Genomic DNA, 25,849 nt, shown 5'->3' on the forward strand with positions numbered 1-25,849 from the left:
TATTATTATTATTATTATTAATTACTTATACCCTGCCCATCTGGCCAGGTTTCCCCAGCCGCTCTGGGCAGCTTCCAACAAAATATTAAAAGTACATTAAAACATCAGTCATTAAAAACTTCCCTAGCCAGGGTTGCCTTCAGATGTCTTCTAAATGTCAGGTGGCTGTTTATTTCTTTAACATCTGATGGGAGAGTGTTCCAGAGGGTGGGGGCCACAACCGAAAAGGCCTTCTGCTTGGTTCCCTGTAGCTTTGCTTCTCGCAGTGAGGGAACTGCCAGGAGGCCCTCGCCACTGGACCTCAGTGTTCGGGCAGAATGATGGGGGTGGAGATGCTCCTTCAGGTATGCTAGCCCATTTATTTATTTATTATATTTCTTCCATGACAAAAATCCATATGGTGTGCTAGGTAGCTGTGTCTTGCGCTTTCAACTGATGGGACTCCAATACAGTTTCAGTAAATAACTGCAAAGCAGGACAGAGGGTTTATCCTCCTAGGAGCACGTGCATACAGACAGTGCATTGAAACTGAGCAAAGGCATTTTAATAAATAAAGGTAATAGAAGAATTGACTTTGCATAGTGGAACCTGTTGGAATTATTTTGTTGCCCCATATCAATTTTGCCCTCTCAAACAAAGTCTCCTTACAATGACAAGTGCGTGCATTTCTCCTATTTTGATTAGTGTTGCCTTCTGAAAGAGGCTCATAAAAATTGCAGTCATGGAAATTCTCTGTTGCATCATACAGGTCATGCAATAATAAGGAACTTTCAAAAGCAGGTGTCAAACCAACAAATAACAGAGGTTATAGAGAAGGATATTTTATACAACAAGTTGATTTTATACCACAACAAAGGAACAAGTATATAATCTGGAGCCCTGAAAGATTAAAACAAAAAACTGAAAATCATCGCCTTTAATGAAAGCAGTGCAAAGGCTTAATTGATCTGGCCAGTCAGAATTACTACATTCAGTAGAAAAATCTCCCCCTTTGTTCCTGTATAAATAATAAGTAATTTAAAAACTAACAGTCTAGACATAGAAGGGTCAGTGCATAAATATGTTAACAGACCTGACAGAACAGAAAAATTGTATGGTTCAGGCCAAAGGTCCACTGTTTCCCATAATGACCAATCATATGCTTTCATGAAGTCCTCAGACAGGCTGTCAGTATGTTCTAGTCAGAAAGACTAGTTCCCACATGTATGCACACAGCTTAATTTCTCTGCCCTTGATAAATGGAAGCTAAATTGGAAACTATCTGTGTAAACTGAAAAGCCTTGGAAAAACATAGAGTTTGACATGATATGAAATGTACAGAAGTTTCATCTATGCTATTATACTCACTTTCATATGCATGGCATCACAGAATCATATAATTTTAGAGGTGAAAGGGACCCCAAGGGCCATCTAGTCCAGCCCCTTTGAATGGAGGAGTACATACTTGCTAATGTACTCATCAGGCAACGAACATGCACGTGTGGAAAAGCTCAGTGTTGTCTAACTAATACTTCCTATTGATTTCAACAGGATATATGTATGCAGTTGCCTAGCTCTTGATTTCGGAAAGATAAGACTTATAAATTCCTGGAAGATGGATCTTTATATTTTGAAACTCTGTTTTAGAACTAGTTCTCACACACATCTGTGTAAGTAAATTGTTACCCATGGTAATTTTAATCCATTTAGATTTCTTCAGAAAATAATGGTTGAAGGAAGAGCTGAGTTATGGAGCTATAGGATGAGAGTCAAGTAAGTCATACTCAGAGTTAGACCCACTGAAATAGATGAACTTGCCTGTGTCTTCTCCGAGTATGACTAACATTGAATATAACATATAAAGTGTAAGATGGAGCTATTTCTACTTCAGGGTAGTGCAGGCATGTCCAAAGTCCGTTTCAGGGGCCTAATCCAGCCAGCTGGTCGGTTTAATACGGCCCCTGTGGCAGTTTATTTCCTGGGGTAAAATCCTACAAAAACCTCTCAACAGTCCTAAAAAAAAGTAACAACTTTGGTCGGCCCTTTGGTCAGCCCTCACGGCCCTTCACGTCATCAAATCTGGCCCTCTTTGAAAAAAGTTTGGACAGTTTGCTGTTGTTCTCTCTCGGAGGACCCCCCCCCAATCCGCTTCCACTGGGAAAGGGGTGTGATTTAAGCACGTGGTCACCCCGCCCCTTCCCATTGTGCCCTGCCCCTCTCCCTGCAAGGATTCAGGTGAGTACAATATGCTTTGGGGCGCAGCAAGTTTGGGGGGGGGGCTGGGGGAGGATGCAATGCCAGTGGGATGATGGAGGGGGAGACAGCAGGCAGGGAAGCTGCTGGGCAGGTGGGGGAGGGGAGAGACCCCCCCCAAAAAAAAAATAAAGGGAGGTGGGTGTGCAGCTGAGCTCCCCCCCCCATTTCGAGTATTCCGAATATCAATAGGGATACTATAAACAAATGCAGAAATACAAACGTTTCCTAACTTTCAGCTGAGTTTCCTGCATTCCAGGGGTTGGACAACCTATTGCTTAATAGGTTTAATCATAATACAATACAAAACAATAAAATATAATATAATCCAAATACCTTTATTGGCATTCCAAGTTAAGACATTTCAAAATGGCATCTGATAAAAAGTCTTTCTTCTTCCTCTTTCCTGTTTCCGAGAGATTTGAGTGGGGAAATCCTTTTGATTCCTCCATAATAAGAGGCAGTGGGGTGAGGGAGGCCAGGGCCACATCCACACCATTTAAAGTGCTATGAAGCCGCTCATGGCTTCTTCCCCCAAAGAATCTGGGAGCTATAGTTTGAAAAGGGTCAGAGAGCTGTTAGGAGGCCCCCCTGCTCCCCTCCCAGAGTTCCCTGCCAAGAAGGGAACTCTACTCCTAACCCTAACCCTACTCCTGAGGCTAACGCTAACCCTAACTCTAATGCAAACCCTTAACCCTTAACTAGAGCTACAATTCCCAGAGTTCCCTCACAAGGAGGGAACTCTTCCCCTACCCCTACCCCCTAACCCTACCCCTACCCTAACGCTAACCCCCCTAGCAACTCTCCGTCCCCTTAATCACCTATAGTTCCCAGAATCCCTGAGGGGAAGCCATTCCTGTTCAAAGCGTCTTCATAGCACTTCCAATGGTGCGCCTAATGTGGCCTAATGTTTCCTCCCTCATCTTCTTTCTCCCCACTGTCCCATCACTTGCAATGCAGCAGATGTCCGCCTGCAGTCTCCCTTCAAAGCTCCTTCTCTCAGGTCTGGCCACGGCCTTGTCCATTGCTCACTGCCAGTTTTTCACGTTCATTTCTCCGATGTAAATAGGGACGTCCTGCGGTTCTCTTCATGACTTTGAAGGCTGGATTTGGGAAAAACCTCACTGGCTCCAGACATCCCTGTAAGGCAAAGGCAACTAGGTGAGTGGGATGGCCCCCATCCGCAACATCCCCCCCGACTCCTCCTCTGTTTGGCTGCCTGTTAACAAACAAGGCTTCCAAACCAGTTTGCATCCATCTCAGCCAGCGTAGCCTCGTGGCATCCACTAGCCTGAAAGCAAACTCTTCTGACAACCATCCACCAGCTGCAGCCTCGCCAGGTCCATTGCCAGACATCAACCAGCTTCAGAGCTGAATATCAGTCGCCTTCAAGTAGTGATCCCACCAGCAAGTAAACTTTGTACTTGCCTTCTCCTTGCTCCACAGCATCCCAGCACCGGGTGATTGCCTCCTTCCTCTTGCCAGCTTGCCATCACATGGCGGGAGACCACCAGGGCTGAGTGCCACCGAGCTGCCCATTTCTCTCTGGGGAGGGCAACTGCTGAGGCTTGCGCCTTGGCCCACATTTATACCCGCTCAGCTGCCAAAGGTTTTTGTGACATCCCAGTCAACCCACCAACAATGCCAGCAGCTGGGGAGGCATCACCCCCACCCCGTCCTTACAATGGTAAGCACAGCTTAGCCCCCAACACACACACACACACACAACACCCCCCTCCAAGTTGTGCCAATATCCGTGAATGCTCCCCTCCTGTGTTTGAAATTCTAGAATAAGTAACTGCCTCTTTCCCCTTAGCTTCTATGTCTGTTGGTGACATCACATGAGACCATACATAGACAGGGCTGGGGAGACTAGGCCTCAAGGGGGGCATTTATTAATAAAGAAATAATGACTGAGGACCCCCCTTGTGAAACGTGTGGCATGTGGACTCCATGACACCCTCAAAAACCAAGGCCCCCTGACCCTCCCATTTTTAAAACATTTCCTCCAAAATCCGTTAGTTTTTGCAGTGCTGCAAGACTGTTTGTTTTGGCAGTTGAGGGATTGTTATTATTATTATTTATTTGACCCTTTGTGGGAGATTAATAAACTGGTTCCTTTGACTTAAGGTCCCCGTATCCTTTTAAATAAAGTGATCTGGACAAAATGGATGATTTAAGAAACTTTTTATTAGACACACTTGCAAGTGAGCTAACCCAAGATCAGGCACATCTTCATCAGGAAAAACACATCTTACAAAGTCGCTTGTCCAGCCGTAAGTCCCTCCTTCCATGCCCACAAGAAGGGGCTAGCCAGTTTACAGAAGTATCACGTCCGCCTCATTAACATTTTACTTTTCCACTTCCCATATTAATACAATACAAAACAATACAATATAATACAACCCAAATACCTTTATTGGCATTTCAAGTTAAGACATTTCAAAATGGCATCAGATACAAAATCTTTCTTCTTCCTGTTTCCAAGAGATTTGAGTGGGGAAATCCTTTTGATTCCTCCATAATAAGAGGCAGTGGGGTGAGGGAGGCTAGGGCCACATCCACACCATTTAAAGCGCTATGAAGCCACTTTAAACACTCATGGCTTCTTCCCCCAAATAATCTGAGTGCTATAGTTTGAAATAATAATAATAATAATAATTTATTATTTGTACCCCGCCCATCTGGCTGGGTTTCCCCAGCCACTCTGGGCGACTTCCACAGAAACCAAAAAACACTAAAATATCATACATTAAAAGCTTCCCTGAATAGGGCCACCTTAAGATGTTTTCTGAATGTCAGGTAGTTGTCCATCACCTTGACATCCGATGGGAGGGCATTCCACAGGGCGGGCGCCACCACCGAAAAGGCCCTCTGCCTGGTTCCCTGTAGCTTCGCTTCTCGCAATGAGGGAACCGCCAGAAGGCCCTCGGCGCTGGACCTCAGTGTCCGGGCAGAACGATGGGGGTGGAGACGCTCCTTCAGGTATACTGCTCCCTTCCCAGAGTTCCCTGCCAAGAAGGGGACTCTACTCCTAAGTCTAATCCTACTCCCGACGCTAACGCTAACCCTAACCCTAACGCTAACCCTTAACCCTTAACTACAGCTACAATTTCCAGAGTTCCCAGGCAAGAAAGGAACCCTACCCCCTACCCCTAACTCTAACGCTAACCCTTAACCCTTAACCAGAGCTACAATTCCCAGAGTTCCCTCACAAGTAAGGAACCCTACCCTTACCCCTACCCCCTAACCCTAAGCCTAACCCTAAACCTAATCCCCCTAGCAACTCTATCTCTTTTTTAAAAAGTAATATTTATTAAAAGTTTAAAAATTACAAAAGTTACAAAATGAAAAAAAGAGTTAAACAAAGCAAAGCAATACAATACATAAAAAAACAAAAAAACCCCAATACAATAAAACCACAAAGGAACAAAACAAAAACATTTAAAAACACATCCAACCTTTCCATGTCTTTACCTTTCATATACTTGTTTCATCGACCTCCTCACACCTCCCTTTTTTGTATTCTAGTTCAATTAGCTATTTCAGCAAGTCCTTTCCATCTTTCTCAATTTTCGTTCTAAAATTTATCTTAACACAATCTAACCTTAAATTTTCCACTTTGGTCCATAAACAATCTGTTTTTACTTAATTCTTTATAACATTTCTGCTAAAGCCATATAACTTCATTCCAGCATCCTTCTAACATTCATTAAGTTTGCAACATTTCTGTAAATATACTTTGAATTTTTTCCAATCTTCTTCCAAAGCATCTTCATAGCACTTCCAATGGTGCACCTAATGTGGTCTAATGTTTCCTCCCTCATTTTCTTCTTTCTCCCCACTGCCCCATCACTTGCAATGCAGCAAATGTTCGCCTGCAGTCTCCCTTCAAAGCTCCTTCTCTCAGGTCTGGCCACGGCCTTGTCCATTGCTCACTGCCAGTTTTTCACGTTCATTTCTCCGATGTAAATAGGGACGTCCTGCGGTTCTCTTCATGACTTTGAAGGCTGGACTTGTGGAAAACCTCACCGGCTCCAGACATCCCTCTAAGGCAAAGGCAAACATCGGTGAGTGGGATAGCCTCCATCTGCAGTATCCACACACACACACACACACACCGACTCCTCCTCTGTTTGGCTGCCTGTTCACAAACAAGGCTTCCAAACCAGTTTGCATCCATCTCAGCCAGCGTACCCTCACAGCATCCACTAGTCTCAATGCAAACTCTTCTGACAACCACCCACCAGCTGCAGCCTCACCAGGTCCATTGCCAGACATCAACCAGCTTCAGAGCTGAATATCAGTCGCCTTCAAGTAGCAATTCCACCAGCAAGTAAACTTTGTACTTGCCTTCTCCTTGCTCCACAGCATCCCAGCACCGGGTGATTGCCTCCTTCAGCTTGCCAGCTTGCCATCACACGGTGGGAGACCACCAGGGCTGAGTGCCACCGAGCTGCCCATTTCTCTCTGGGGAGGGCAACTGCTGAGGCTTGTGCCTTGGCCCACATTTATACCCACTCAGCTGCCAAATGTTTTTGTGACATCCCAGTCAACCCACCAACAATGGCAGCAGCTGGGGAGACATCACCCCCACCCTGTCCTCACAATGGTAAGCACAGCTAAGCTGCCAAAAACCACACACGCACACACCAAGTTGTTCCTTATCTGTGAAGGCCACACAGGAAACCCAAAGGGGGCAGAAAGGGGACATTTTTCAGCCTAGTGGTTACATTTCCCTCCACACAACACATTTGAACCTGGAGGTAGTATGAAGCCATCACTTGACACATTACTGAGTTCACATGGCATCCACCTGGCTGTTACCTTTTTTAGGATTGAAGTTGTTGAGGTTTTCTTTAGGAGTTTACCACAGGAAATAAACTGCCACAGGGACCGGATTACACCGATTGGCGGGCCAAATTAGGCCCCCGAAACGGACTTGGGACATGCCTTCTGTATGTTTTTCTTCTTCTTACAAAGATGTACTCCTTGCTGTCTGCCTCTTGTCACGTATCTCTGCCTGGCTGGGACAAAAAGAGCAACCCAGAGCCTTGGAACAAGCTGGGACCCAATGAACCGTACAAGGTGTGGTACGAAATACTTAACTAGGGTTATGATGCTGGTTATCTTATAGGCTGGGGATGGGGAGCCTGGTGTCCAGCAGAGATTGTTGGGACTCCAACTTCCATCAGCCCCATCCCTAATATCTAAGGATGAAGAGAAAATAATAATAATAATAACAATGGCCATCTGGTGGGAGAAATAATAAGCTTCAGCTTTGGAAAGCCTGGGGTATGTGATCACTGCATTTTGGGTTTGGACTAGATGACCCTCAGGTCCCTTTTCTGATTCTTCAATCTCCTCTCCAGTTCAATCTTCTAAACTCTGACTGAATAAGCATGATAGATCCCTGAGTTTCTGCCAATGACTCGTTATTTTTCCTGCAATTTTTTTTTAAGCCCATTAAAGTTGAATGATCAGAGATCTTTCCTTCCATTGAAGCAAAGGGCAGCTTATTTCCTGGGGTAAAATCCTAAAAGAACCTCAGCAACTTCAATCCTAAATAAAAGTTTAATAACTTTGGTTGGCCGTTTGGTTGGCCCTCGCGGCCCTTCACTTCATCAAATCTGGCCCTCTTTGAAAAAAGTTTGGACACCTCAGTGCTCACCAATAAATATTGCTGGAAGGAGGCACTACAAACAACTATCTGTTGTGTCCAGTCAACTCAATAGTCTATTGATAAATAAATCCCCAGAATCTGGTATAACCCTAGTGACTATACTCCAGGATTTTCTGTAATATCAAAAGTAGCACTTTGGACCAGAGGTGGGGAACATCACCAGGCATCTCTGTCTGGTCATGGGAACTCTTCCCATGCCAAACCCTTCACTTGCCTGCCTTATAATCTGAGTCTTTCTTGACTCAGAATGTGCACTTGAGCTCAGGCCTGGCTTCTTGCTTGTATGGATGGAGGGTAGAGAGATAAATATGTATGTATGCAGAAACTTGCTTATGGTACAAAGGTTGTTGTGTTGGTGACTGTTGTTGTCATCGTCATCAACATCATCATTTTGTTTATTTCGCTTATGAATCACTTCCCTGAGGTAGTTCTTTTGCATCTGTTGCTCTACCTCCCTGACCACTATTGTCATGTGGTACCTGGAAGGTTGTCCAGAACAGAACATGCTCCTTGGGGTGAACAAGGTTCCCTACTATTATACTCCGTTTCTGCCAACCAAACTACTTTTCCTGCTGTTGACAGGAAATGCCCCCACAAAAAAGGGAAGAGGCTACACTCTATTACAATACTAGCAATAATTATATAAAGTTCTTGTAAGCACACTTACATGAAGTAATTCGGCTTGTCATTGATATATCTCTTAACAGGACAGCAAAGCAAAACTTGGAGCAAACAGATATTAATGAAGCATTGAATCCATTTTAAATCAATTTACACATTAATGCACTGCTAAATATAAAACAATTCATCAAAGCCTGAAATAACTCCAATTTAAGAACAATTTTTAAAAAAACAAACCCAACACTACTGACATATGCATCAGATTTGCCAATATGGTAACTGCAGGGTTAATCCAGTGGAATTTATCATAAACTTGCTTGATAAAATTTTCTTTTCATGAATGCTGATTAAAATGGGATTATGCCATGCAAGATAAAATTTATTGCTAGTATAATAAAAGTCTAAAAATGGCATGACAAGAAAGCCACGTCCTGAAGTGCACAATAGAGCTATTTCAAAATACAATGGCACATTTCATTTTATGACATGTATATCCTGCCTTTCCTCCAAGGAGTTCAAGGTGTGGGTGCCCCCTTTCCATTTCATCCTCCTAAGAATAATTGTGTGGGCGAGGGCAGGCTGAGAGGTGTGACTGACCCTGTGGGATTCATGACTGAGTAGGGATGGAGGAGAAATTCAATTCACATTCAGTGGTGCCTTTTGTGAATTTTTCACTGTCTGAAACAATCTGATTATGGAAATGCAGCCAACCTTCAAAATCCAGACTAACCCAATGCAGTTCTCCAACATATATATATATATATATATATATATATATATATATATATATAAAGTAATGCATAAATTTGGGTGGAAGTGAGTACAAAAATTAACATATTCATGAAGATAACATATAAAATGCATCATATTAAGAATAATTGCTTTCAAAATTGTTCATTAATTAATACTGTATACAAAACATGTGCTTATCAATAGAAATTTGCAACAAAATGCTAATGAATTTTCATTTTTAAAAATACAACTTGCTGCAGAAATCTGGAGAACTGAGTTTTAGACTGTTAAATCCTTAACTGAAATTGATAGATCTTTCCATTTCTATGACTGAGTGAGGATTTGAACTCAGGTCTCTAGAGATAACAATGAGAGGTTTTTTTTAGTTGTTGATTCTTAGGGATGGACAAATCAATCAATTCCATATTTTCTCAGTTCTCTTTTTTGCAACCTTAAGTTTGATTTCTCAAATTTCCATGTATAGTTGCAAAATAAAATAAAATAAAAGTCCACATGAAAATGCGCAAGCAATTGTTTCTGGGAGGATGAAACGGAGAGTGGGCATACACACCACAAACTCTTTGAAGAAAGGGAAAGATATGCATGCTGTAAAATGAAATGTAGAGTTATATTTTTTAAAGAGCAGTATTGTACACTTCAGAGCTCAGATTTCTTGCCAAGCTGTTCTTAGAGTTTTATTATATGAGCCATGAAATTCCATTGGCATTTCTCCAAATATGCACATTCGGCATGTAACTTTGGCAGAGAGAAGGGTTGTGGTTCTGTGGTGGAGCATCTCCTCTGTTTGCAGAAGGTAGCCAGGTTCATGCCCCGCCTTCCTCAGTTAGGGCTGGGGAAAACCCATGTCTGAACATCTAGAGAGCTGCTGCTATTTAGGTCCACAATACTGAGCTAGAGGGACCAATGGCCTGATCTGTAAATGGCCTGATCCTGTTACATATGCTCAGGGCTGGTACTATCAGACAGCCACTTTGGGTGCAGACCTCAGAGGGGTACAATGCTGACTTTCAAGGGACACTGTTTTATACAGATTAGTTTTTGTTATATCTTATAAATTTCTGGTAATATTTTACTTTTATATTTTAAAGAATTTTTGAAGTAATTCATACATTAGAAATGTTTTCAATGTCTAGAGTGGTACCTTATGTTACCGACACTTCAGGTTACCGACGCTTCAGGTTACAGACTCCACTAACTCAGAAATAGTACCTTGGATTAAGAACTTTGCTTCAGAATAAGAACAGAAATTGTGCTCTGGTGGTGCGGCGGCAGCGGGAGGCCCCATTCGCTAAAGTGGTGCTTCGGCTTAAGAACAGTTTGAGATTAAGAACGGACCTCTGGAACGAATTAAGTTCTTAACCCGAGGTACCACTGTATATGAAATAGATCATGGAACTGATCAGAGGTTATGTAATATCTATCTACATCAAGGGTAGTCAAGCTTTCTATACCTACCACCCACTAATCTTTCTTGATGGTAAAATTTCCTTACTGCCCACCAGTGCTCGATGGAAGGAGGGTTCAGCTTGTGAAATGGAACCCCCTGCCGCCCATCTAGAATCCTGAAACGCCCACTAGTGGGCAGTAGGAACCAGGTTGACAACCCCTGGTCTACATACACAAAAAGTGAAAATGCACTTAATTTAAAATCTTACAACAACATCTTAATCTTATTTAGAAAAAGTTTTTTATGAGCTATGGCTAATCAAAAAAGGACCATCTGGAGCTCACACTTTTGCAAAGGAAAGGCATAAAAAGCTAAGGAGCAGGCAAAGCAAGAGGTTTTCTTCCTGAAATAGCTTTCTACACAGAAAGCACTGAAGAACAAGAATATGTTTATGCTCTTGTTGAAACTAGCACTGAGGGAGTTGGATGTCACACTCCTACTACAAATGGTATAAACTTGAAGACCAAAGTTTTGCAAATTGGAGATATTTCTGGAAAGCTCACAGAGGAAAAAGAATATGACAAGAAAAGTGAAAGGACTCTAAAGTCTGAAAAAGAACACAGTATTGTGCCTGACTTGAATTACAGTGATCCTGCTTACTGGCCTAACTTGTGCTATTATAATTTGTGACAGCTTGTCCACAGCAGGTTGCATTTCCCATAGATTCAAAAAACATTAAATGTTTTCCTATCTACTACAAGAGGAGACTAGCAAATGATGAAGTATGCTGTCAATGGTTGATATAGTCAACCTCAAAAGATGTGTGTCTTTTAAAAAAAGTTATTGATGTAAGTTGTTTGGGGCGGGGGGGGGAGGTAAATCAACTCTGCAAGAAACAGGTTAAAACAAAAACAAAAACAGGAAGAACATTGGAAAAATTCTATCTTCATTTGAGAGGAATACTGACCATCAGGGTCATCCTTAGCATAAACAGCGCCGGGGAATGCAGGAATCTTTTCCCCATGACTCTGAGATTGATAATCTCATGCTCTAACAACTGAGGAGAGGAGACAGATGAGCATCTTTGTTTGTGCCCCGAATCAAGCTGACCCTTGTTTTGCCAACAGAACTTTGCTCCCCAAACAGCAACAGACTGATTTCATTCAGGCTGGGGAGAAATAGCAGGAGTGAGTGTAGCAAAGGGGGAGGGAGGAAAGAGAGGGGGAAATGAAGTGTCATGAGGTCATAGGAAAGTACACAGTGGGGGGAGGGATAGCACTCTGCACATGTTCAGAGGAGACTTCTTTGCTCACATACAGCATTTCAAGATTGACGGAAAGGAAAGGAAAGGAAAGGAAAGGAAAGGAAAGGAAAGGAAAGGAAAAGGCATGGAAATAGGGATGAAAGTGAAAACATGAGTACAAAGAAGGCTGCAGAAGAGGAGTGGTTGGATGCTTCAGAATTGGGGGCATTTTAAAATGGGACTGAGTGGTTGCGATGGGGGGGGGAGATCCAGGAGGTTAACATGGGTGTCTGTGTGCAAAGGGAGAGCTTAAGTTCCTCCATCCTATGTTATATTCCAGCAGTCATTTCTTGTACATATAGAAGCTTATATTTGTAGCTGTAAGTGCTAGAACCTTACTTAGGTTTGTTTTATTTTAAACGAAAAACTCCCAGAACCAAATTTCCCAGTATTCATTCTCACTGCACTTTTTCAGTGATCACATGGAATCAAGGAACACACAGAGACCTGTTCAGTCCAGATCAGATTATCCTCTGAAGCTTTAGGAGAATGCTATTACCAGCATTTCAAGAAGGAAATTTGCCAGAATGCATACTCCCAACCATTTTCACAATCACTATAAAGAATATTTTCATGGAAATGTGTGCATAGTGTGGTGCTTTTTGTGGTACATTTGTTGTGGAGCTGGGATACAGTCGGGGGAAGAGGGGGTTATTGCAAACAGCTGCAAAAGGGGAAGTGGCAGGGGGGAGGGTGGTCAGGGGAGGGGTTTCTTATCTCGGTTTCTCACCCCAGGAGCATATGGTGAGCAGGGCTTTGCTAGGGAGAGGGGTGCTAGGGCAGAGATAAGGTGTTGGGAGAGCCCTTGATCTTGGTGTGGAAAGTTAAATTCACAGCTGTCTGGCTGGAAGTTGGAGGGGGAAGGCTGCTTAGTTTGGAGATTGGGCTTTACAGCGAGTGGGGAAGGGGGAGGGAGGGGGATGAGAGAGCCGCTTTGCTGCAAGCTGGAGAGGGAGGGGAGATTGCTCATAAGAGGATTCACTTGGGCTGAAAAGGTTCCCCACCTCTGCCTTAGAAAAATAGTGAAGATGATCTCCAAAAGAATATATTAATAAATAAAAATCCCAATGGGCACAGCAGGGTGGGTGAACAACACAAGCAGCAGAGGAGCCCAGCGCAACAAAAACAGCCCAAGGCATCGTGTCAGCGACTGAGCGAAGCTGGTGCCTTGTGGTGTAAGCAATGTGCGCTGGGCAGGCCTCTCCACAGCCCTACGCCAATCCCAGGCACGCAAGAGGATGGAGCTGGTCGACCGCCTCAGCGCCTGGCTGGCTGGCTCACCCCCAAAGCCATGCGCATAGAGCCAGTGTGGTGTAGTGGTTAAGAGCGGTAGTCTCATAATCTGGGGAACCGGGTTCGCGTCTCCGCTCCTCCACATGCAGCTGCTGGGTGACCTTGGGCCAGTCACACTTCTCTGAAGTCTCTCAGCCCCACTCACCTCACAGAGTGTTTGTTGTGGGGGAGGAAGGGAAAGGAGAATGTTAGCCGCTTTGAGACTCCTGAAGGGGAGTGAAAGGCGGGATATCAAATCCAAACTCCTCTTCCTCTTCTTCTTCTTCTTCTTCTTCTTCTTCTTCTTCTTCTTCTTGCAGCAGAAGAGCCCGTCGCAGCGCTCCGACTGACGGGTGGGCTCTTCCCCGGACCCCAATTCTCAGGCCCCAGACTCTTGGCCTGGTGGCCCTGAGAGCCCAGCGCCTGGGGGCCCCCGCACTCCTCCCGCCTATGGTCAAGACAGCCCTGCTGACCACTTAGAAAACTATCAGACATGGAGAGGACTTGAATTGTGCTTATCTGAAGGAAAACCAATCGGTGATATTATCCAACAGAAAAGTAGGCATGTATAACAACATTGGCTAGAAATCTTGGAACACTTGATTACTTTGGTCAGAGTTCTTGGCATGCAAAACTTGGCATTCCATAGTACAACTAAAAAGCTGTACAGTGCTAGCAATGGATTTTTTTATTTTACATTTGTAGAATATCTAGCGCTTTTCAATCCTATCATGAATGAACAATTGTGCAGAATTAAATATCAAGAAACAATGGTTCATTACCTAGGGAAAGATACCCAAAATGAGCTTTTGCAGTTTCCAGCAGGTACTGTAATGCAGAATATTTTAGGACATGCAAACTCAACCAAATGCTACTCAGTTATTCAGGACTGCACATTGAACAAATGACCACAATGGTACGTTATGTCAATGTAATCAAACCATCACACAATGAGAAGTCTGAGACTGAGGTTCCAATAAGAGAACATTTATTGGGATTTGTTTCACTAAAGGAGACCATAGATGCTTTTATGTTAGAAACTCTTCTTGGGCAGGTTGAGCCAATGGGATTGCCAACTGAGAATCTCCCTGGTCAAGGTTATGATAATGGGAGTAACATGAAAGGCAAGAAAATGCTTCAGGAGACAGGAAGGAACAGAGGCCAAGTGGGGAGCAGAAGATACGTATGCCTGGCAGCTTCCTCCTTTTTGCAGTTTCTCTTTCTTCTTGCTCACACCTTCCCCTCTTTGTTGCCTATGGTTTCAAGCCAACTTTAATGAAACCCAGATTCCTCTGAACAAACCTAATTTGGTCTAGGATTTAGACATCAGTCAAATCCAGTACACAGCCCTACTGTATATAGCTAAGGAGACCCACAATGGTCATCAATGGATGCATCTACCAAAGAGTAGGGTAACTCTCTTAAGTCATGAAAAGCAATCAGTTTGGGGCATGAGTCATAAAAAGCAACTCTTGTTAGTAATGTCTATCATTTGCTCATTGGTGTTTTTTTGTGTTGTTGTTTAGTCGTTTAGTCGTGTCCAGCTCTTCGTGACCCCATGGACCAGAGCACGCCAGGCACTTCTGCCTTCCACTGCCTCCTGCAGTGGTGTTTTTAAAAAAATAATAAAAATAATAATTAATGCATGTATTCTTTTGGTCCTGAATCTGCTGCCAATCAACTTGATTGATAAGCTGCCCCAATCTCCAATATATCTAGTGCCACAAGCACACATGAACACCTTCATAAATTCAAATCAGTATCCAGAGCTACATTATCAACCCATTGCATAATTACATGGATTACTTTGGATGATTATCAGCACTGTGTCATGGAAATCACTTCTGTATAATTGATTCTACGATTGTAACATGAAATGTTCTACTTTACAATTCAGTATGCATCTTTACCTTGAATTGGAAACTACAGTATGTACAAGGAGTGCACCAACAAATAAATGCACATTGTCTTGCTATTTTTTAATTTTTTAAAATGGGCCTCATTCTGAAGACTTAGAGCTGGTTAAAGGTAAAGGGACCCCTGACTGTTACGTCCAGTCGTGAGTGGCACTCATCTCGCTTTACTGGCCAAGGGAGCCGGCGTTTGTCCACAGGCAGCTTCCAGGTCATGTGACCACCACAACTAAGCTGCTTCTAGTGAACCAGAGCAGTGCACAGAATCGCTGCTTACCTTCCTGCCGGAGCAGTACCGATTTATCTCCTTGCACTTTGACATGCTTTCGAACTGCTAGGTTGACAGGAGCAGGGACCAAGCAATAGGAGCTCACCCCGTTGCAGGAATTCGAACCGCCAACCTTCTGATCAGCAAGCCCTGGGCACTGTGATTTAGACCACAACACCACCCGCTTCCCATTTAGGGCTTGTTACAGAAGTTTAAATATAAATCAAAATAAAATCACTTGCATTAATCAGTAGCCCCACCAGTTATCACATTGTAATCTGTTTGTATCTTTGCATCCCTTGCTCCTACTGAAACCAGGGAGGATTGGGTTCTGGATGGTTAGGGAACCAGTTGCTACTGCTTCACAGGTGGTTTCCCTTGCATGCAGGGAAGCCACTCATGAAGGAGCAGCACCACTAAAATGGAGTTTTAAAATCCTTTAAATACCCTTAACCGCCAGCCTGATTTGCTTTCGGATGGATTGGAGGCAGAGGGTAGTCCTTGAGATGGCCTAGGGTGATTGAGCTCAATATGGAGGCCACAGGGAGGCACTATGCACAGCTGTAATGCACAGTCTATCCCTGAGTTCTCTGTCCACTCTGAAAGAGCCTTCTCCAACTTGATGACCTTCTGATGTTTTTAACTACCACTCCCATCAGCCACAGAGAGCAGGGGTGATTGGATTTGGGGTCCAAAACATACAGAGTGCACCAGGTTGGGGACAGCTACTCTGTATAAACTGTACAAAGAACACATACCTTCAACTGGGTAAGCATTCATCTGGGCTAATCCAGAAGCAGAGCCACTGGATAGCCCTAATCAACATGACTTCCATCACAGCACTTCCTTTTCCCAGTCCTAAGCTTCCAATGGCGCTCTGCTGAAGTATTGCAATGTTAGGAAGCCTGTTGCACATTCCAAACAAGTTGTATATCAATTGCACAACAGCATATAAAAATTTAATAAGACAATTTTGATAGTGCTGTTAAACACATTATAAAAGAGGCAGTATCTCTTGCAAAAAACAGGAGATGCATGTGAAATCTGTGTATGCTTGGGGAGAGACTTCTGGCACCTGCTTAATTCATCACGTTCCTTTTTTATGATGTTCTACACAGTTTCTTCTGCCCTGTTGTTAGTTTATAGATCTTGATGGTTGTAACTGTAAAACAAATAACCCAGTTCTCATTCATTCCCAGTATATGAGCTCATTAATATGAATGAATTAACCTACCAAGAGCACAATTCAGCTGTCTTTGTTCAACAGTAGTGATACCTAAGGCCTCTTCTGATGGCTAAAATATAGTTTTCTTCTGAGATCTCTTAACTGATCTACACTGAGTTTTTAGTTTACATATATTTTGTCACTTATTTCATGTACAATGATCCCGTGGCCCTCCAGGTGTTGCTGAATCCCAACTCCCATCGCTCCAGCCATCACAGCCAGTGGATGAAGATGATGGGATTTATAGCCCAGCAACAGCTGAACAGCCAAAGGTTGCCTATCCTTAATCTACCTGCTCATTTTAAATGTTCTTTCCCCAGCTTGAAGCCTGCTAGTAATGGCCAAACACCAACCTGCTCAGCCCCCAAACCTGACTGTGTCCATCAAGCACTAGCAAAAAAAAAAAAAAAAAACTTAAGGAATTTTGTGGGTATTGATGGGGAGAGACTTCATCAGGCAAGGCTTTCTTCCACCTGCCTTGCCCCACCCTCCAGTCTCTGCTTCTCAGTTTGTATTTTATTATTTTATGCATTGTGACTAGCAGTTTTTTTTGTTGATTATAGTTTAGAAATTATTTATTATAATTATTAAGAGTGGATTTTTGTTTAATTTTTATATGCTGATATTTAATATTATTCTATACTATTTTAATGGATTGAATATTACTTTATTTGGTATAAGTTGCTTATTTTAAAGTTATGTTTTATTATCACATTTTTGTGTTGGATTAGATTGTTATAAGGTGTACATTCTTTGTTTCTTCAGCTTGCAAACTGCCTTGGGTATTATAAAATGGAAAAACGGTATACAAATTAAAAGTGAAATGAAATGAAATGATCACAAAATCTTACCCTCTTGAAAGTAAGGAGGTAACAGACTTGTGAAAGCTAGGGCTGCATCCCTAGCACAAGGGTTTTTACACTACTGGACGAGTGACTTTTAAAACTGGGCCGCAGAGGAATCCAACACAACATTGCACTAGCAGAAGCTTGTTGTGTAACAGGTTGCACAATCTTTTGTGCAACCAAGTTGTCGGCATTCTCTTGAGCAACAGCAATGGTGCAAAACATTTCACCAGCAGAACCAATATACTGCTAAGTGACTTTAACTTAGCACCACATTGGATACAACCAAAAAGCTGTCATCATTTAAAACAAAAACAAGCAAACAACCTACAACGACATGATGATGATGAACAAGCTAGTAATAAAAGATCAGGAGATCTTGGGTGAACAAGCAGGTCTTTATGAGAGTCTGGAATGATGACTCATTTGCTGGTCATCTAAACTCAATGGGAAAGTGATTCCAGAAGCACTGTACCACTGCAGAAAAGGCCCACTCCATGACTGCAACCAGATGTACTTGCAAAAGTGATGGTTGCAATCATGGAGTGGGCAACCAGCACAACTCCATCAGCAAAGCTGTAACATGCTCACAGTAGGGTGTCCCCATCACCAATGAGGTTTGCACCAGGTGATGTTTCCAGACCAGACTATAACGTGCATTGTCATAATATAGTGTTGATGAGGCATACCTTTACATATCCCACATTCAGCAAATCCTGAAGCACTGGGTGAGATTGTGAAGGCTCCCTTGAGTACCTATAACTGCTCAGCAAAAGGTTTAGTCATGTATCATAGTGAAATAGCCCTTTCTATCTATTATGGTCGACCCTCTCCATTGCAAGAATGCTTCTGATGCCTGTTTCTGTAACCTTGTGTTGAACAAGTTTTTTAAGCAATGTCAGGAGCTGGGAAAGGAGAGCGAAAATATATAAATTTGGTCAATATATTATCTATTAAAAATGAATCCTTTTCCATGCATGTCTTTTGTAGAAATTCAATTTGAGGCCTGTAGCTGTCACCCATGCCTGCATTTTAAACATTCATTAATTTAATACAATTACTCTTTCCGCCATGGAATGATTACATCTCATTCTAACAGATTTTCCCTCTAGCATTAAAGAGGAGCAGTCTCTTAAATATACTTTACAGTGTTTTATGTAAACCCACCTTCTTTTCTAAGGGCTTCTCTGATAATGATAATTCAGTTCAGGCTTGATTGCTGTTCCTTTCATATTCATCATAAATGCATCGATGTCATGGGAAGGTGGGTGGGCAATGTGAAATCAAAAAGATAGAATTAATATCAATCCCAAAGCATGAAAGGATAAAAGAATGGGGGAAAATGAACTTTAAATCTTTCCAGTAACATATTGCAAACAAAATCTTACCGTCCAGGTAATTTAATATCTGGTGGTTCTCAATTGCTGACTTAACTAAACAATTTCAAACTTATCTCTGTTACATTAGCCACTTATTTGCACACACCAGTTCCCAGTCTTCCAACATTTCGTCAGACACTGGTGTCACTGTGTTGTCTTCTTGGTTCACAACACAGGAGAGGGCTGCTTCTCTGGGCTGACATATCTGGCATCATTCAAGCCTCCTGTGCCTTGCTTCTCTCCTTTCATTTGATTTTCTTAGGATGTGTTCAAAGTCAAGTTGTTCTCCTTGGAGCAGCTTTAACCCACCTGTAGTTCATCCAGATATTGCTGGACTCTAACTCCCTTCAGCCCTGGGAAGCATGGCTAATAGTGTGGGATGAGGGAAATTAGAATCTAGAAGGTGCCATGTTGGCTACCTTAATGATATAGATCAGGGGTAGTCAACCTTTTTATACCTACCACCCACTAATGCATCTTTCTTGATGGTAAAATTTCCTTACCGCCCACCAGTCCTATAGTAACATGTGCCATAGAACCCCCTAACACCCACCTGGAATCTTGAAACGCCCACTAGTTGGCAGTAGGGACCAGGCTGACTACTCCTGATCTAGATGATGTTATCAGCTGACAGTGGTCACTATTATACACATCCCAGTGCTTTTCCTATGATGCTACTCACCAGTATATAGTACCATCACCTTTTCTTTGCTGCCTTTTGTGTTGGTACCTACAGCACTATTTTGAGTACCAGAACCAGCAGCTACTCTGAACAGGATTGTGGAATTTACAATACTTTCTTTGACCCTTGGGGTACCCTCCCAGAGACTGCACAATTGCAGTCCCCAGAGGTAAATAACTAACAAAGCAATCCTAACTATGGAAAGTTGGTATAAGTTGTCCCACTTTCCAAACTTCATTCCAAGCTCACACTCCCCTTTTTGCCAGACACTCGGTTGCTATGTCATATGACCAAGCTGAAAGGAGTTTGGAACAGGTCTATGTCTCTCCTTGCCCCATCCTGCCCCTGCCATAGCCACTTTGGGGGACTTAGGCTGATGTAAGTAACATAGGCTTAAGGTCAGGGGTACTCCCAAATACACAAGAATTTAAAGTTTCTCATCCCAGTTGGTCTTAGCTTTGGATTGTGCTGTAAGTAAATAAGGCTGGAATCCTAACTCCACTTTCCTGGACAGGTAATTCCAACGGACTTACTTCTAAGTATATATGGCTAGGATTGCACTGTAAGTTACATTTATATTCCAACTTTCCACTACAATGGAACTCAAGTAGCGTAGAAATTCTTCTCCTGTAGTGTTCCAGGCATTTGCCTGACAGAGTCCTTTTAAGCTTTAACAATATTGCTGCATCATGTGCCCTCAGACATGTCCCTGTGTATTAATGTATTAATGGCTACATGTATGGAAGCCTACTTCCATTTGTGGAGCTCCCACATTCAATCAGAGTCGCTGCATTTTACAGCTGAATAAGCTTCGACATTAGGGCTCTCACCCTGCTGTGGAATAAGAATCCTTGTTATTCTATTCAACAATTCTTCTTGTTGTTGTTCATTGTACAGAAACAAAATAAGGCTCACCTACAAATGGAGTGGCTATGGCACAGTACTAATAATTAATGGGATGGTAGCAGTCGCCTACTCCAGATTCATGAACTCATTACAAATTCAGAGGAATGATGCTGAATACTAAACATTCCATGAACAAGAATGGTTCTGGCTTAAGGAGAAGTGCCCAACGATCAGCAAACTCCATAGAGTTTGAAGTAGCTGCTTTCTTTTTTTAATAAAATTTTTATTGGTTTTTCACAGTTTTTATAAACACAAACAATACACAGTACAAACAGACAAGCACACAAACAAACATGTATAATTTCATATCCCTTTTTCTTAAACCTTACTTCACCGACTTCCCCATACCTCCCCTTTCTACATCCCATTTTCCAAAATTATTTCAGCAAATCCTAACACTTAGTTTTATCAAATTTTGTCATTCTTTTCTTTTACTTAATATTTTACAGCTGTAATCCCCTTTTTTTCCCTTAAAACCTCGACATTTTAGCATTCATTAATTTTACAATATTTCTTAAGATAAATTTCTTCCAATCTTCATCCGCCGCCAGAAGTAGCTGCTTTCTTGTTTCTTTTCTTTTAATTTTGTTTTATAGCATTCATGAAACTAGTGAAAGAAAGTTTTTTTTCTTTTCTATGAATTGAAATGTTTTAATAACATTATTTACATATCTGATTTGGGGATAGCAGGCTTTAAGCAGTGCTGTTTCTCACTTCTCCCCATCCCCTCAAAAACATACACAAAAAACCCAACCATCACTCCCTGCAAAAGAGGTGTTTTGATGTTGATATGCTTTCATTATATTGCTTGATTTGTAGATAACATTGTGTTTTAAGTTCTATGTATACCTATTAAGTTGTAACTTAACTAACATATTGTGATCTTGTATTATAACCATGTTCTTTATTCTGACATAGATGTGTAATTATTCTGATAGAGTTATGTGATTAGTATATTGTTTGATTGAAAATACTGCAATCAGTAATCACAAAATCATAGATTTGGAAGGGAATCTGGAGATATCTATTTCAACTGCCCCCCCCTTGGGGGGGGGACCTGGAGAGTCCATTTACTTGTTACGGATAATAGCTATTCATTTATCCTCCATGACTTTGTCTAATTCCCTAGCCAGGACTATCAAAGTCAGTGGCCATTATCATATATAGTGACAACAAGATCTGCATAAGAATGCACCCTGCCTTTCCACACTTGGCCAACCAAAGACACATATGCATTTTTGTGGTTATTTATCCAATCTAAGCCCTAGTAAGAATATTTGAAATAAGAAAACGAAGGGCCTGCTGGATCAGGCCAATGGATCATCTAGTCCAGCTTATTGTTCTCACAGAAACCAACCAGACGCAGGGATGTAATGACAGTCGTAATGTGGAATTAACTATGGTAACTATGGATATACAACAGATGGATAATGGTAAAAGATGCAGAATACTTCATTTTAAATAGGGAGGGAGGGAGGGAAGGAGGTCCGAAAGTTTGAAAGATCCTTTTATTTTAATGTTTGAAATTGTTAAAGTTAAAACGTATAAAATGATGTAAAACCAATTTTAAAATTATAAAAAAGAAGAAACCAACCAGATGCTTCTGCAAAACCCTCAAGCAGAACCCAAGCACAAGAGCAGTCTTCTCTCTCTCGAGTGGTTTTCCAGCAGCTGCTGTTCAGAATCACCACTGTTTCTGACCATGGCAGAAGAGCAGAGTACGGTATTAGCAAAGCAGCAACTAAAAAATAAGCTAAGCATCACAATTATAGCAAAGTCATATTATATGATTAACAAATTAATAGAGCATTTATAATTCATAAAACAATATTAACAACATTAACAAAATAGCAACTAAGAAGAATAAAAGAACAAGCTAAGCACTGTTAAATTCATAATGCACACTCTCTATGCCCCCATGGCTTATAATCTTTGACTTGCTCTTATCTTTCTGAATGTCCCAACACTCAATTTCATCAGATGTCCATGAGTTCTGAAAGTGAGAGAAAACTTCTCTCTATCCCTATTTGCCATACTATGCATACTTTTATAACTTATGTCACCTCTTGATTGCATTTTCTCGAAACTAGAAAGTCCCAAATGCTGCAACTTTTCCTCACTCCATCCCTTTCATCAATTTAGTTGCCCTTTTCTCTGAATATTTTCCTGCACTACAATAACCTTTTTGATGTGAGGCATTTGACCTCATTATGTGTGCATTTTGATGCCAACACATATGTACATCCACATCTGGAGTGCCAGCTGTAATGCATGGACTGCTGCAACAATATAATCTAACAGGAAAAGTCTGGTCAAAATTCTGAGCTGCGGTGCCCAAAAGTTAATACTCTATGTCAACCAGAATCAAGCAAAATGAAACAGTTTTAATCTGCTTTAAATGTGTGAAAATCCTTGAGAAATGACAGCAAATTTTAAGCCACTTGGTTAGGTGGATTTTTAGAACAAATTTGACAGATTCATATAGGAGAAGTCTATCAATGGCTACTAACTATGATAGCTCAATGAATTAGCAATATTCAGAGAGTTAACATGTCAGTGTCAGTTGCCTAGGAAAGAGAATAGATCAAAATCCTCATCATGTCCTGTTTGTGGACACATCTGGCTAGGCAAGGAAGCCTGATCCAGCAAGATGGAAGGGATCAATGCATGCTCAGTGGTTGAGCAAATGATTTTTATGCACAAGGTTCAATTCCTGATATTTTCAAGAAAGATACTTGAAAGATACAAGACTTCATTCATCATCCCAGCTCTTTATCAAGTGAGCTACATAACATTACATTAAGAAGGCATAAACCATGATGTTCCAGGTACCACAGTTTAAGAAGAATCTCAACAAACTCGAATGTTCAGAGGAGGGTGACAAGATAGTGAGGGGACTACAGGGAAATTTGAAGGAGGTGGGTATCTTTAGTCTGAAGAAGAGAGAATTTAGAGGCAGTGGTGTCTGGTGCCCACTGGGGCTGGTGGGGTGGAGGGCAGGGAGCCCAAAAGTAGGTGGAGCCAGAGGTAATGACAGGCAGGGCTGATTAATTCCTCCATATCTCCCTAATGGCTGACCTTTATAAGGCCAACACTGATGCTAAAGAGGATAAAGCTGATAGCCAGGGCGAACCCACGAGACTGGTTGTAAAATGCCCCTCAACTGCCCCCAATAAATCAGGACATCCAATTTTTGGGTGCTGGGAGTTCTTCTGTAGGAGCATGTCCTGGAAGACACACATTCCAATTTTCCATGGCAATATGTTGGAGGGTATGTTATAAGAAGGTAGACAGAATGCAACCAGACACTGGTGAGGGCTCATCATCGAGCCTACCAACTGACAGTGAAGACAGCAAAGCAGGCATACTTTGCTGCCTCCATTGCATCCTCATTATGTCATCCGGGAGAGCTTTTCTGAGTGCTGTGGGGTCTTTTGTAGTCTGGCCAAAAGGAGGTGGTGGAACCAATGGTAGCTTGCTGTGACTTGTTTGCAAAGCATTTTGAGGATAACATTGCTTGCATCCACCAGGATCTTGACTCGGTTACAGAAGATGAATATCACAGAGTATCCAGAGCACTGTCTAGTCCTGTTGTGTTGGATGAATTTTGGTTGTAAGGTTCGAGGATGTGGGATAGTGCCCTATTTGCCCTAACGGAACAGACTCCAATCTTAAGTGGTGATATGATGGTCATCATCAGATATCCGAAGAGCTGTCACATAGATGAGGGAACCTTACAGAGAGAGAGGGAGGGAGAGAGGGGGGGGGAGAGAGAGCAATAGTTCTAGGTGATAGGATTCAAATCAACAGGTTCAAGACAAAAAAGATCAGAAAAGAACTTTTTAATAGTACAATTTTTTTGACAAGAGAACAGACAGTACAGTACAACTTTTAGTGGTGATGTGCTTCTTTGCCCTGAAGATTATTCCAAAAATGAAATAATAGGAAATACCCCCTGGAGGTCTCTGGATAGTCCTTCTGCACAATTACATATTGATGATATGTTATAATGAATCTTTGTCACTTCTCTTTGTAGGAATGTGTCAGAATGATGTTCTTCTCTTCCACCCTCCCCTTGCTCAAATCACAGCACTGAAAAGTGGGAGCTGATTTCCCCTTTGTTGTTTTCTGCTTTATTTACTTTCATTACAGGTTTCCTTAGAGTACTTTCCCTCCCTCTGATCGGTTCCTTTCAGTCTCTTCATGTGCATGCATTTGTCATGTAGCAGAGGAGAGCTCTGGATGACACAGGAGATTAATGTACAGTGCTACTTCATCTGTGATTGCATATCAAAAGACTTCTTTGCTATTCTTTCATCACTAATTCCAATGCAAAAGAAGAGCCTCTCACTTGAGTTGTTTTAATCCAGCTACAAATGCTTTATTTTCCTCCCCTTACGAAGACCAATCACAGCATGTTTTGACACATGCTAGCAAGTTTTATCCACCCAAGCTCTTTTCATTTTGAGGTTTGCACATCTGGTCACATCTAAACTTCTCTAAGCATTAACATCGTCATCTGGGGTCATTCCCCCCCCCCCCAGCTACAAAAGTGAAGCTAGTGCTACCAGGAACAGAGTTCCACTCCAGATTGATGTAGTCTTTACTCCTTAGACTTTTCTTCTCCTGAAGATATCCTACAAGGCAGGAGAGGTATAAGATCAAAGTTTTCCTTCTCCTGGATGGGCTACCTTCCTAGGTTGGCAAGGCTGATCATATAACATGTAAAATAAAAGAGCACAAGGGGGGAAAGTATAGCTTAAAAACATACAAAAACAAAGAACAGAAAGTCACCAAGTAGCAAAATTACTATAAGGATGCCAGTGATTAATGCTAGTGGGACAGGAAAGGGGGGGTGGCGTTTGAGGGCACAAGAAGGAGACAAAGGGCAAATAATTTCAATCCTTCTTCCAAATAAAATCATATTTGACTGAAACGAGTGGAATATAAAAATCAGAGAAAGACTTATTTAAGATATAGTAAAATCTTATTTTATTGTATTAGTACCAATTACTATAATGATATGTATTATATCAGTCATGCCAAACAACAGTAGTTAAAATGATATTTCCATGTCTGATTAAAATGAGTATTTCTAGTGAAAACTAATGTTTATATAACTATTCACTATCATTCATTTTCATTTTGGTTCAACATTTCTTGTTCTGTCCTCATTTGTGCAAGATTGCAGGAATTCCTGCTAAGCAAACCCAGAATTAAATCAATAATAGGACATAGAGGGTGTCCAGTGTTATCAAATTTCATCAAGGCGTGGGCAAGTGGTTGATCTTTCATGATCAATCTCCATTTTTGTCAACATAACCCAAACAATTTAATGACAAAATACCTGCCATGCTGCAGCTTCAAAGATCTACTCATT

At 41.8% G+C, this 25,849-nt stretch overlaps 2 long non-coding RNA genes across 2 annotated transcripts; one reads left to right on the forward strand and one right to left on the reverse strand.

Moving 5' to 3' along the window:
* Positions 1-2,554: 2,554 nt before the first annotated feature.
* On the reverse strand, positions 2,555-6,803 carry LOC309523473. Its single transcript, XR_014215375.1, has 3 exons — positions 6,586-6,803; positions 6,031-6,279; positions 2,555-3,126 (listed from the first exon to the last, which is right to left on the reverse strand). It is a non-coding gene; the product is annotated as an uncharacterized lncRNA (long non-coding RNA).
* Positions 6,804-6,837: 34 nt separating this feature from the next.
* On the forward strand, positions 6,838-12,559 carry LOC309523477. The gene is made up of 2 exons (XR_014215379.1): positions 6,838-7,320; positions 12,395-12,559. It is a non-coding gene; the product is annotated as an uncharacterized lncRNA (long non-coding RNA).
* Positions 12,560-25,849: the final 13,290 nt, after the last annotated feature.

Source organism: Podarcis vaucheri (genome assembly GCF_965113315.1).
Source record: "Podarcis vaucheri genome assembly, chromosome: Z".
In the NCBI taxonomy this organism is placed as follows: Eukaryota; Metazoa; Chordata; class Lepidosauria; order Squamata; family Lacertidae; genus Podarcis; species Podarcis vaucheri.